The sequence below is a fragment of the Brachyhypopomus gauderio genome, chromosome 8, assembly GCF_052324685.1.
Source record: "Brachyhypopomus gauderio isolate BG-103 chromosome 8, BGAUD_0.2, whole genome shotgun sequence".
NCBI classification, from domain to species: domain Eukaryota; kingdom Metazoa; phylum Chordata; class Actinopteri; order Gymnotiformes; family Hypopomidae; genus Brachyhypopomus; species Brachyhypopomus gauderio.
Window position 1 is genome coordinate 2,575,616 of NC_135218.1, and position 14,524 is coordinate 2,590,139.

Here is a 14,524-nt window from a genome sequence, read left to right on the forward strand (position 1 = left end):
CTCGGCACACGCTTCGAAGCGTAGCTTCAGATGTCCCATCACTACCTGGATCAAATTGTTATATACCTCTCCTAAAGCCAGTGTTTGTACCAATGGTGTACAATCCGACATGTTTCCTTTGTCTCATGGGACTAGACAAGGATGTCCTCTATCTTCGCTACTGTTTGCTCTGGTTATAGAACCTCTTTCCATAGCACTGAAATCTTTGGTTTCATTTAGGGGTATTTTTTGTTTGGGCATCGAACTTAAATTGTCCCTGTATGCTGATGATTTATTGTTATATGTTTCTGAACCTGAGGAATGTCTTCCTTCCATTTTGGTGCTATTTAATAAATTTGGCTCATTCTCAGGATATAAATTGAATTTGCACAAGAGTGAATGTTTTCCAATTAATTCATCAGCAATGTCTCTCACACAGTCATCTTTTCCCTTTAAATTTTCATCATCCGGATTCAAGTACTTGGGAATAAATATTACTCGTTGTGACGGGCGGGGGTGAGCAACGAAAAGGAAGCGATCACGCCAAGTCTCAGGGAAAAATGATAATAATAATTAATAGAAAGTGTGCAAACCTAAAACCCGTGCACTATCTCCAAATTAAGGATATAATGACCAGCGGTCAACTGGTACGACGACAAGACATATATAGACAGACAAACGACCATCAGGTGGGAACGGATCACGGGCTCCGCCCACCTGAGGGGCGTACACGACATCACAAAACAACAACAACACAGCCGCTGTGGACGGAGGCGACCGGTAGGGGGCCGCCTCACCGTGACAGACCCCCCCACCAAGCCGCACTCCCCTCCACTGGGTGTGTGGCACACAGCGGCTGCACAACAACACGAAGGGGCAGGAAGGCAAGGACAGGCAGGGACACACCTCCTGCAGTCCACGAGCTGAAACACAAAACACATAACGTTAGTCAGCTCACCTCCCTGGGCGGGACCCTGGACCGACTGGGCCGTTAACAACACATAACCACGCCCCGGTCGGTCACAGGGCCCTCGCTCCCTAACCGGCCCTTGGCCGGTGAGCCCCACAGGTGTGAGGACGAGGAGCTATGGCTCCTGTGTCGTCCTTAGCGTATGTGTGTGTGCAGGTATGTGTGTGTGTGTGTGCACTCCCCGAGGCGTGGCTTCTTCACCTCCTGGACCTACCTCCTCCCAGAGCTGACCCCTGCCTTCTGCTAGGGGTCACCCCAGCCTCCTGGGGGAGCCAACCCCTCCCGGGGTCCCTCATCACAAGGTGGACTCCTCCACCCAACCCAGGAGCGCCAGAGACCGAGGCCCAGAGCACCCCCGACGCGGGCTAGGGAGCAGCCCCAAGGGCCTCCTGGTCACCCCGGGCAGGAGGGAGGATCTCCTCCCTCAGCAGGAGCTTTTCAGACCGGAGCCCCATGGTCCCCAAACATCCGGGGGCCCCAGCCCTCTAGGGAGGGGCTCTTCCTGACCGGGCTCCGGTCACCCCACAACACAAGGGGGCTCCTGCCAGGTGGAGACCCCCACAAGGTCCAGGAACACCACGACACCGCCAGGGGGAAGCACCTGCACAGAAACAGCACACACACACACCCCAACACCAACATAGAACACAAACGCGCCTCAGACGCCCTCCGTGCCATACCCAGTGGCACGGGACCACAACCCCCCCCCCCCCCCCCCCCCCCAAACACACATTTAAGGGGAGGAGCAAGCGTGGAATTACACTTAACAGTAGACAACACGCTAGGACACAACACACACGCAAAGACTAGACAAGCAAACAAAAACGGTGCACAGACAGACAGACGGGACCTACACATGCGCGCTCTACATAAACACACAGTGACGCGCGCCGCTCAGAGTCGCAGTCGCTCCCCACATTTAACAAGACACACGGGGAGCGAGGCGACGGTGATGAGCGGCGACCGCGTCACACACAAAACATTCAACATAGAACATAACGAGCACGCACACTGATCCACACATCCGTTGACATGAACACACGTTTTAACAAACACAAAACATGAAGAGCCTTTCCAGGGAAGACACCCTGGTCCTCGCCGTGCCACAAACACAGACACGGCGGAGCTCTTTAGACAAACTAACAAACAGACACGAAGAGTTTTCCCAGGGCAGACAGCCCTGGTCCACGCCGTGCCACAAACACAACACAAAAGCACGGCGGAACTCTTCACAAAACACCACGCAGACAAACACTTACCACGAGACATGACCACGAACGAAGGAGAAAGAAAAAGAGACTCGGCGGCTTCCGAAGGGTGGCTGGTCATTCTGTGACGGGCGGGGGTGAGCAACGAAAAGGAAGCGATCACGCCAAGTCTCAGGGAAAAATGATGGTTTAATAGAAAGTGTGCAAACCTAAAACCCGTGCACTATCTCCAAATTAAGGATATAATGACCAGCGGTCAACTGGTACGACGACAAGACATATATAGACAGACAAACGACCATCAGGTGGGAACGGATCACGGGCTCCGCCCACCTGAGGGGCGTACACAACATCACAAAACAACAACAACACAGCCGCTGTGGACGGAGGCGACCGGTAGGGGGCCGCCTCACCGTGACACTCGTACTATGGCCTCTCTGATAGTAATTTTCCCTGCTGCTTGATAAGCTTAAGTTGGACTTACAGAGATGGAGATCTCTCCCACTATCACTCATTGGTAAAATCAGTATCATTAAGATGAATGTACTGCCTCGTTTTCTTTTCTTATTTCAGAATATACCCATATTTTTGCCCAAAAACGTTTTATAATTACTCGATCAGCTTATTGCTTCATTCATTTGGGATGGAGGGGCCCCCAGAGTAAAATCTCTGTTACAAAATTTTGTTTCTGAAGGTGGACTTTCTCTTCCAAATTTTTTATTTTATTATTGGTCAGCAAATATCCAAAAATTACTATATTGGCTCCAGTCATCAGGGTCAGTTTGGTGGGAGTTGGAGACTCGATCATGTCTTCCCTCTAGCATTACTGACCTACTCTTCGAATTTGGATTCAATTTAGGCAATACTTTAAACTGATATCTCCCTCTTATAAAATGCCTATATTGAATAACCACTTATTCTGTTTATAAATTGTGATTTAACAAAGGTATTGTTTCCCTTTGTGATCTGTACAAGAATGGCACATTCTTCAGCTTCACTCAGTTAACCTCAGATTTTGGACTACCCTCTTCACACTTGTTCAGGTATTTTCAAATTAGACACTTTGTTTCATCTCTCTTCCCAACCTATAATGGCCCTGTCTCTGATCAACCATATGATGCTTTGTTGACTTTGGAGCCCAGTTGTAAAGGTCTTGTTTCCAAACTTTATTTCAATATTTTGGCTTTAAATGCTCATTCTATTGACAACATCAAAGCCTCATGGGAAAAGGAGTTGGGCATTGTGCTCTCTCACCAATATTGGAACAACGATATTAGCAGAATACGTAGCTGCGAACCATGTGCAAGACTATAATTAATACAGTTTAAGGTCTTACATAGAGTTCATAGATCTAAATTCCAATTGGCAAAATTTTACCCTAATTCAATGTGATTGCTGTGACAAATGCCACGCCTCACCTTGTAATTTAAGTCATGTGTTTTTTTTGTGCCTTTCATTGCACAAATATTGGTCTTTTTATTTTGACACTATGTCAAAAGTTGTCAAGATTCATATTGATCCTTGTCCCTCAATAGCCATATTTGGCCTGGCTACTGGTTTTCCCTCTCTATCTACACCTCAGTGTGATGTTTTGTCTTTCACATCTCTATTAGCAAGTCGTTGGATTCTATTGGCATGGAAGTCAACAAGGCCCCCATCTTTTTCTCTATGGCTCCAAGACATCTTATATTTTCTTAAATTGGAGAAAGTAAGATGTACGGTTAGAGGCAAAACTGTAGCATTCTATTCCAAATGGAATCCTTTTCTTTTACATTTTAATCAGCTTTCATTTTTACCATGTGATGCCAGAGGGGTCGGGACAGAGGCAGCCGAAGATGCAGGTTGCAGTGAAGGGAGTTTATTCTCCATGATACAGGCAACGAAAAGCAGACAACGAAAACTGGCAAACAGCTATAACAAAGGACTCGGGTTGCTCGTAAAAACGAGATAGAGAGGTCCAGTGTGGCAATGTGTAGCACTGGACCGAATGACCTGCGGGCTTAAAAAAGGGGAAACATAATTGCGTGCAGGTGTTAGTACTCAGGTGAACGAGACGGTGGGAGTGGTTGTGTGCTCGGGGGTGTGTGCTGGGATTGGCTGCCGACCGGGACATGCGCCCTCCGGTGGCGACCCGGCCCCCTCACCATGACAGAGCCCTTCCCCCAAGGACCCCTCCCATCGACTCCCACACAGTTGTCCTCGACGTCTGGGAGCCGGCCGATCTGGATGCTCCCTGTGGAAGTCGGCAATAAGGGAGGGGCCTACCTCTTGAGAAGCCGGTATCCAGGAATGCTCCTCTGGCCCGTATCTGACCCAGTCCACCAAGTACTGCATTCCTCCTCTTCTGCGCCGCGAGTCCAGCAGTTTCTCAACGAGATAGGCGGGTCCATCCGAGAGCTGCAGCGGCGATGGTGGAGTCGTGGTCGTGGTCTCCTCCAGAGCACCTTCTCTGTAGGGCTTGAGGTCGGACAAGTGAAAAGCGCGCGAGACGTGCCTGTCTTCGGGCAGACTGATACGAAAGGTAACTGGGTTTATGCGCCTCAATATGACGTACGGGCCCGCATATCGCTCCCCCAGCTTACCTCTCTTGCCCAAGCGTCCGTCTCCGATGGAAACCCACACCTTATCTCCCACCTGATAAGACGGAGTCTCTCCCCTTCGTCGGTCTACCTTCCGCTTAAACTGCCTGATAGCTGGTCTGAGGAGGCAGCGTTCCAGGGGTAGAGCGGCGGCTGGTGACCGAGTACGCACTCAAACGGTGTCATCCCCGTGCTGGAATGGGTGCGTACTCAGCCCAAGGCAGAAGGGCACCACGTGTCCGCGTGCTCGCTGCAGTAGGCGCGCAGGAACTTTCCTACCTCCTGATTTGCACGCTCCACCTGTCCGTTAGCCTGCGGATGGTAACCAGAGGTTAGGCTAACTGTGATGTTGAGCTTGGACAGGAACTCCCGCCACACACGTGAAATGAACTGCGGTCCTCTGTCCAACACGATATCCTCAGGCAGACCAAACTGCCGGAACACGTGCCGAAACAAGAGGTCCGCTGTCTCCCACGCGGTGGGCAGGCTACGCAGGGGGAGGAAATGAACCATCTTCGAGAAGCTGTCAATCACTACCATTATGACCGTGTTCTCCTCGGAAGGGGGGAGATCTGGGACGAAGTCTAGAGCGATGTGCGTCCACGGTTGCCTTGGTGTAGGGAGAGGGAGGAGCTTACCTGCAGGAGGAGTGTGTGGGACCTTGCAGTGCATGCACACCGCGCAAGATGCCACCTGCTGGAGTACGTCCCTGTGAAGCTCCGGCCACCAGTGGCGTGCTCCCCAGTAACTGGGCTGTTTTTGTGACTCCGGGATGCCCTGTCCCCACGGACATGTGTGCCCAGCTAATGAGGGCACTGCGCTGCGTGGGGGGGACGTATTTGCGGTGTGGCAGCTGGGATGCGGGTTTGCTGCCTCAATCGCTCGGTCTATTTCCCACTCCAACGCTCCTACAAAACACTCAGGGACTAGCACATGCTCATTGCTCATAGACTCCGTACTGCCAGGAAAGGACCTAAACAGCGCATCCGCATGCTGGTTCTTCTCCCCCGGCCGGTACGTCACCTGGAATTGAAAGCAAGAAAAGAACAGAGACCACCTGGCTTGGCGGGCGTTCATCCTTTTAGTGGTCCTGATGTACTCCAGGTTCTTGTGGTCAGCTCCCTCCAACCAATGACGCCACTCACCGAAAGCCTTACGCATTGCCAGTAACTCACAGTCTCCAATCCCGTAGTTATGTTTGGCAGCGGTGAGCTTCTTGGAATAAAAGGCTACGGGGAGGGAGCTATGCTTCTTCGGCCGCTGAGAAAGCACCGCACCTACTCCTACGTTAGAGGCGCCCACCTCCACTATAAAGGGATGGTTTGGATCTGGTTGGTGCAAGACCGGAGCCTCTATAAACGCTTGTTTCAGCTGGTTGAACGCACTCGTCGCTTTCTCTGTCCAGCGAAGCTTGGTACCTCCCCCTCATAGCATGTCAGTCAGAGGCTCTGCGATCTGGCTATAAGCACGAATGAACTGCCTATAAAAATTTGCGAAGCCCAGAAACCTCTGCAACTCGCGCCGCATGTGAGGCTGCGTCCATTTCATGACCGCCTCCACCTTCCCAGGCTGCATGTGCACGGAGCCTGGCCTGATGGTGTAACCCAGGAAGTTCACCTCGCTGAGATGGAACTCGCACTTCTCCAGCTTGCAATACAGGTTATTGCGCAGGAGTATGCCCAGGACAGCCCGTACATCATGCACATGTTGGTCTGGGGATGGTGAATAGATCAAAATGTCATCAATGTAGGCGACCACACATCTATTCAAGTATTCCCTGAAGACCTCATTAATGAACACCTGGAAGAACAACGGAGCAGAGGCCAAGACATAAGGCAAGACGCGATACTCGCAGTGCCCAGTGGAGGTACTAAACGCCGTCTTCCATTTGTCACCCTCGCGAACGCGAATAAGGTTGTAGGCGCTGCATAGATCCAGTTTGGTAAAGACTTTATCCGACCTTAACTGCTCCAGCGCCGACGGCACTAGAGGCAGCGGGTAGGCAAAGTTCACCAAGAGGGAATTGAGCCCTCGATAATCCACGTATAGCCTCAGACCCCCCTCCTTCTTCTTTACAAAGAAGACGTTGGCTGAGTGGGAGAGGTAGAGGGAGTTATATAGTCTTGCGCGAGAGCCTCCTTTATGTACTGACTCATTACCTGCTCCTCGTCCTGAGATAGTGGGTAGACTCGGCCGCGTGGAGGAGTCTTGCCTACCTTAAGGGTGATGTGACAGTCCCATGGCCAGTGTGGTGGTAGTTGGGTGGCCTTGGCGGCACTAAACACCTCCATGAGGTCCTGATACGGGGCTGATATAACTGGAGTGGCGCTGATGTTGGGGCTCTCCACACTAGTGGACTGAGCGAACACAAAGGGGGGCGACCGAGAGCCCCGGAGGGGCGCGACCCACCTCAGCAGCCTACCCGTTGGCCAGTCGATGACGGGATTGTGTAACTTAAACCAGGGGAGACCTAACATGAGGGAGTGGCGTGTGGAAGGAAGGATGTAAAAACTTATTTGTTCACGTCTGCCCTGAACGGATAAGGTGACTGGTGCAGTGCAGAAATAAATAAAATCCCTGCCCACAGGCCGTCCATCCAGTGCTTGCATGCGGAGCAGCTCCTCCAGTCGTCTCACGGGCACCTTCAGTTGGTCTGCGACGCACCTCTGCATGATGTACCCCGAGGCTCCTGAGTCCACTAACGCAAACACATTCAGAGTATTTGCCCCATAAGACACTGTAACTCCCCAAGTAAGCAATTGTCCCATTAAGGAGTTACTCACCCGAGCACGCCCCCTCCTTGGGCCGGCGTTCCACAGGGGGGGGGGAGTTGTGCCTGGCACGGTCTGTGCTGGCACCTGCACAGACAAATTCTGCATACACGTGGTCAAGTTCGTCATTAATGCACTGAGCTCCTGTTGTAGCTTACCAAGCACCACTCCTTGGTGAGCAAGAATCTTCAGGGGTGAAGCTCCCTCGCCTCCAGGCTGCACATTCTGTGACGCCGTAGGCGTCGGGACAGAGGCAGCCGGAGGCACAGAACACACCGCAATCTGGAACCTGGAGATATTGTGCTGTTAAAAGACAACCAGGCACAAATGGCCAATGGGTCTGATCACATCAACCTTTCCAAGTAGCGATGGGAAGGTTCACTGAAGTTGAAGTGAGGACATCATCTCAAGGCAGACCGAAGGTTTACCTACGACCCATCTAGGATGTGATCATCCTGTTAGAAAAGGACAGAAAAAAGGGGTAGTGTAGTGTATGTAGTGGCTTTAGTATGCTAGACGGGGAGTGTTCTGCCCTCTGAATTCGGGCCAGTAAATAAAGAGACTGAACTTTATGTATTAATTACAACTAATAATCAGCACTTTACAGCAGTAGTGCTCTTGTTTATATTTAGTTTATTTCTGACTCTTATATTGACAGGGATACAGGAACAAGCAGTGTATTATAGGATGGGGGGAATTAGCGGGAAATTTACTGTGCAGAGCGGATGCTAATGTGAAGAACAGACACTAATGTGAAAGCCTTCTTGTTTCCATTCTACTGCCCTTGAAAGCAATGGTTGTAAGTTGTTTATAAGCACAGTCGAGATGAACAGGTAGTCTAGACCTGTCTGTGTTATGCAAAGCGTTATTTTATTACCACAAGTCCGCAACCAACATTAGCATCATTAGCCAACTGTGTTACAGGCACTCAGTGTTGTGTTTTGAGCTATTTAAGAGACACTAGGAATCTGTTTTATATTTGTTGAACTTTCAAATGTGTATAAAATATGTAGCGAGAACAGTACTTACCATGTCTTATAATTCCAGTGGACTTGAGAGGACATGAAGAAGTTAAGATGCATTTTGGAAACTATAAAATATTAAATTTTGAAGCGGGTATTGGAATAAGGAGTCGTGCATTAATGAAAAATGCCAGAGTGTAACAAACAGAGCTTGTCAGGTGGGACGCATATGCAGCTTTTAAGAGGTTTTAATACAATTGTCCAACACAAAAACAACACAACTCATACAAAGACCAAAGATAACAATAAAACTAACACTAAAGAAGCAAGAACCACAAAAGTCATAGAGACAAACCAAATACTCACAGATTACCAGTGTTGTCATAGTTACTTTGAAACAGTAATCCGACTACTGACTACTGACTACTTCTTTAAAAAGTAACTCAGTTAAGTTACTGACTACTTGCTTTTAAAAGTAACTAAGTTTGATTACTTTTAGTTACTTTCAGCAGAGGCTGATAACATGAAAATGACTACCAGTTCTGCCAATACTCACTTTATTGACATGTATTTTAACCGGAACATCAAAAATGACACTGGCATTTGTAAACTTTTTCTTGAAATAGGCTTAGGCCTACATGTTTTTTAAATAAATAAATAAGACAGTCTTTCTGTTCAACTCCGCCCACTTACAGGGTTGCCATCTCTCACGCATTGAGACACACGCATTTGACTGTCTTCACACGCTTACACGCCACACTTCCGATATCTCACGCCGAAAAAAAAATCTAGTTTATTTACCTCTGATCCACATCTATGATTCAATGAGTTACTAGTTCGATCTGGCGCCAACCACCGGCGATCGATCGATCGCGATATAATACTGAATTTAGTCCATTTTACACCCCGCCCGGTAACAATTTACGTTCGCCGCCAAGCCCCGGTTTTTTTTTAAGGTTTGACGTTGTGTTTTTGAAAGTAGACAGCACTCTGTCGCCAGGACAGAGTGTACAACGGACCTTAATGTTGTCTTCCTGAGCCGAAATAAAATCAAAATAATGCCTGTATTTCCAGCTGCTAAAGGCGAACCTCTCCTTCCATCTGACTTTGGCGCCGCAGAGCAGAGATTACGTAACCGCGTAAGAAACGTGTAGCCAAAAAATAAGAATGAATAAATATAACCTACGTTCCCCCGAAATGCAGAAATAGTAACGCACGATGTTTTAGATAAGTAACTTTAATCTGACTACTAGTTTTTAAATAGTAGTTGCGTTAGACTACTCGTTACTGAAAAAAGTAGTCCGACTACAGTAACGCGTTACTAAGTAACACGTTACCGGCATCACTGCAGATTACACTATACAGCTTAACAACATTCAATAACCCACAACCACCAGGACCAAACACAGGACTTAAATACATCAACTAAACAAGGGACACAACAAGACACACCTGAAGGTGATAACGAGGGGCAGGGAACATGGCAGGGGTGTGAAACCAGAGACAAGTAGGAAATGTCAAAATAAAAGACACGCAAACACAGAGAACAAAACAAAAGTCAAGACTGACAAGGGGGGAGACAGGAACACATGACAGAACCCCCCTCCAAGGCGCGCCGCTCCGAGGAGCGCAACGGAAACCAAACCAAAAAAAAACCCAACATCAAGCACAGACAGGAGGAACCAAACCGAGAGCAGGAGACGACAGACACACAGGGAACAGGGGCGAAGGCACTGAGGAGAACACACTAGAAACAGAGGACCTAGGGGTAAAAGAAGGCACAGAGGACAAAGGGCCAGGGGACACAAACACAGGAGCAGAAACAGGCTGAGGGGGACAGGCAAACGGGACCTCGGGAGACTGGACAGGGCTAGGACGTGCAACAGACACCGGGGAAGCAGGATCAGAACGGGGAACGAGGCAGAGACAGAGGCAAAAATACTCCAGACCACAGACACATGGACAGGAACGAAATGGGTGACAACTCTAGGAACAGACACGGGCACAGGGACAGAAACAACAACACCAGAGACAGAAACGGGCATGGGCACATGAACAACGACAGCTTCATGCACAGAGACAGGGAACAGAACAGGGCAAAAATGGGGACACAGGCACAGAAGGGGAACCAACACTAGGGGGAGCAAAAATAACGTCCACATCGGGCCCACAGACGGGCGGAACAGTCACTGTGGGCCCTGAGAGGGCACAAGAAACAGAAGTAGCCCCCAGGCGGGCCCCGGGAACGTCGGCAGGCCCCAGGCGGGCCCCGGGAACAACAGGCGGCGGTCACCCCATCCGGGTCGCGGGAACAGGCGGCGGTGACCCCATCCGGGTCGCGGGAACAGGCGGCGGTGACCCCTTCCGGGTCGCGGGAACAGGCGGCGGTGACCCCTTCCGGGTCGCGGGAACAGGTGGCGCGGGTGCAGGCCTCTCCTGGGCCTCCGGCGCGGGTGCAGGCCTCTCCTGGGCCTCCGGCGCGGGTGCAGGCCTCTCCTGGGCCTCCGGCTGCGGGTCTGGAGGCGCCGTGGCCGCTGGCTGCGGGTCTAGGGAAGACAGGATTGCCCCTGCGCCACCCCTCAGTCCCCTCATCCTCCCCTCATTGCCCATGGGGTCAGACAGAGGAGACGTGAGGACCTGATGCACAGGCTCCCAGCGCCCCCCCAAAAAAGTCTTGGGATGGTCCGCCGTACTGGTAGTGTAGACTCCTTCAGGAGGGGGTGTATTCCCGCTGTCAATCTCCGACATGCTGTAAGGCCGGGGGGCATCACCAGAAAACCTTGCCTGTAAAAGCCTAAAAAAGCCCTCTACCATCCAGGCTTCCTCAGTCCTATGGGCAAGGACGATATTCGCCCACTCCAGCGCCTTACCCACTAGTCTCGTCCTCAAAAACAGAACCAGGACCATGTCTGGCGGCTGAGGGCACATTAAAAACTGGAAGTAGGCCTTGCTTTGTAGCACAAAGCCATCAACTGAAGTCCCCTCACCATCAAACATGTCCGGGCAGTGTCAATGAGGGTAGTGCGATAGGCCTACCCGTAGTGTCCAAGGCGAGACATGATTGCAAACAGTCCAACTGTGCCACGTAGTCCTCTACATCCTTGGGAGGGGGTAGGCTAGGCACAGGTCTCACTCCTGTAGCTGCTGCGTCCATTGTGACGGTGGGTTATTCTGTAACAAACAGAGCTTGGCAGGTGGGACGCATATGCAGCTTTTAAGAGGTTTTAATACAATTGTCCAACACAAAAACAACACAACTCATACAAAGACCAAAGATACCAATAAAACTAACACTAAAGAAGCAAGAACCACAAAAGTCATAGAGACAAACCAAATACTCACAGATTACACTATACAGCAGGTATCACCAAATGGCGGACCGCGGTCCGGATCCGGACCCGAACGACGTCCTGTCCGGACCCAATCACATTCCTGATTAACTGGATACGGACCCAAATGCCAAAAAAATTTTAACGGGAGACTATATTTTAAACCGGAGAATTTATTTTCAGACGAGTGTTACGTTCGCCCCCCACGCTGTTGCGCTTTAACCTTTTCTTACCTTAGCGCAGCGTGTTCGTTGATTGCAAAAGAAAACATTACCAGTCTTGTCTTTATCCTTTTATTAAAAAATACACATAGGCCTATTAATTAATTTAATACAGAGATCTCTGGAGAGCTCACATTACCTAATCATGTCACCCCATGTGCAGCTCTGAAGCTGTCTGCTCTCTTCACCATTATATATGCTTTCCTTCCTAAACATAGGAACTGCACATTCCATAGTTCAACCTACAGCTGTCTCTATTCTGGAAGCGAGGTCTTACTACCTGGCCTTACCACATAAGGTCACAGTGAGCCTTCTCTTACACACATCCCATTTTAGCCTACTGCAGACACAAAGTATTGGAAGGCACACAAGCGCTTACACCGACATTCTTACTAACAAACAACTTGATCAATAATATAATGTAAGCAAAACATATAGTGATTAATATTAGAGATTTGATTAATACTCTGACTATTCAAAATATATAAATTATGATAAGCTGTTGATTCTATACTGTAATGTAAACAAACTATGAAGGGATTAAGATGAAAATCACAACACCGCTCAACAACTTTCGTTCGCCACCGCAGACCCGGACCTAAGGTCTGAGCTATCTGCCAAAAATGGACCGCGGAAAGATTTAATTGATTACCCCTGCTATACAGCTTAACAACATTCAATAACCCACAACCACCAGGACCAAACACAGGACTTAAATACATCAACTAAACAAGGGACACAACAAGACACACCTGAAGGTGATAACGAGGGGCAGGGAACATGGCAGGGGTGTGAAACCAGAGACAACTAGGAAATGTCAAAATAAAAGACACGCAAACACAGAGAACAAAACAAAAGTCAAGACTGACAAGGGGGGGAGACAGGAACACATGACACAGAGATAAACTTAATTAACAGTTTAATTTAATTAAAACTCACTGCACACAAGCAAGCACCTCCTAAAAGGCTAGAGCCTAACATAATATATGCTTGCAAAAAGCAGTGATGGCTTAGTTACCTGGAAAAATTAATCCGATTACTGATTACTCCTTTAAAAAGTAACTTAGTTACGTTACAGATTACTTGATTTTAAAAGTAACTATGTTCGATTACAAGTTACTTTAGTAGTTACATTCAGCAGCAAAATGAGTTTTTCCAATACTCACTTTATTGGAAGTGCATTTTCAACCGCAACAATGTATCTCCTGACATTACATTTGTGTCGCCGAGCGATATTATTTGTAAATGTATTTGTAAACGTAATACAAACAAACTATTCAGTCAGACAGCTACTTGTGACAATATATGTTGTGAAAAGCGCTATACAAATATATTTGATTTGTGAAACGAAATACAATTACAATTTCAAGCATTTTCCAGCACTGTAAAAAATTTCAAGTCTCACCAACTAAAAAAATCTTAGTGACCCGTTGCACCTAATTTTTTTTAGTTGGTCTGATTTAAGCTCTGCAAATTGCAAATTTTAAGTTCTGCTGACAACTACAGAATTCAGTCTAATTAAAGAAAATAAGTTGAGCCAACAAAATGTTATATATTAACCAAATACACCTAGTGAGTCCAACAAAATGTTTTATGTTGTTCCAGCTACAATTGTTTAGTTCAGGTAATTATTCATTAGTATCCAAGTTGTCTGAACTATACATTTTATGCTTTATGAAGTAAATTCAAAATATACAGAATATAATTAAGTAATTGTGCATTTTATTTGCATGTCAAAAAGTAAACATAAAATATTACCAAACAGGCATATGAGAGCTGCTTTATAAATGTAATAAAAATTTAAACGTCGTCGAGTCAGGAGGACAAGAATGAGCCATGACACCAACGTTAGCTCAATGCTAATTTATTAGCAATACGCTAACGGCAAAAACACACTGGTTCTAAGGGAGGGGGGACACTAACACGCATACAACACACATCCAGGGAAACGGGAGAACTGACCGCGGAGCTGTATGTGGTTGGAAAAAGTATCTAAAAAAGTACTTAATTAGAAATCGATTGGGCTTCAGCAAATGCTTAATTACTACGCAGATCTAGCTAGCTAGGTAGCTAACGTTAGTCCGCATGCTAACAGTTTGCCGACGTGAGGTAAAGTTAAATTCCAAACGGACAGTTAACGCGTGACGTTTAATTAACCGTTAATCGGTAGCTTGTCCTTGCCAACCACAACAGTATTAACACTAACATTACTAAACTCATAGCAAAGTTAAACACTGAAAAACAACTTGTTGGCTTAGCTCTAGTTTTGATAACTATACGTTTGGAAAATATGTTGAAATACGACCTAGTTCAAAATTCAAACTCAACAAACACCACCAAGTTACTTGTTTTAGCTTAGTAAAGATCCACATTAACTTCACTCAGTGAATGTTTGAAGTCCTCTAGATAAATGGTGAAACGCTGGGTCTTCATTTTAGTTTTGGTGCAGAAGGCGCCAAGAAAATCTTCTCTCAAGCATGCGCATTAGTTTCACCACTACCACTA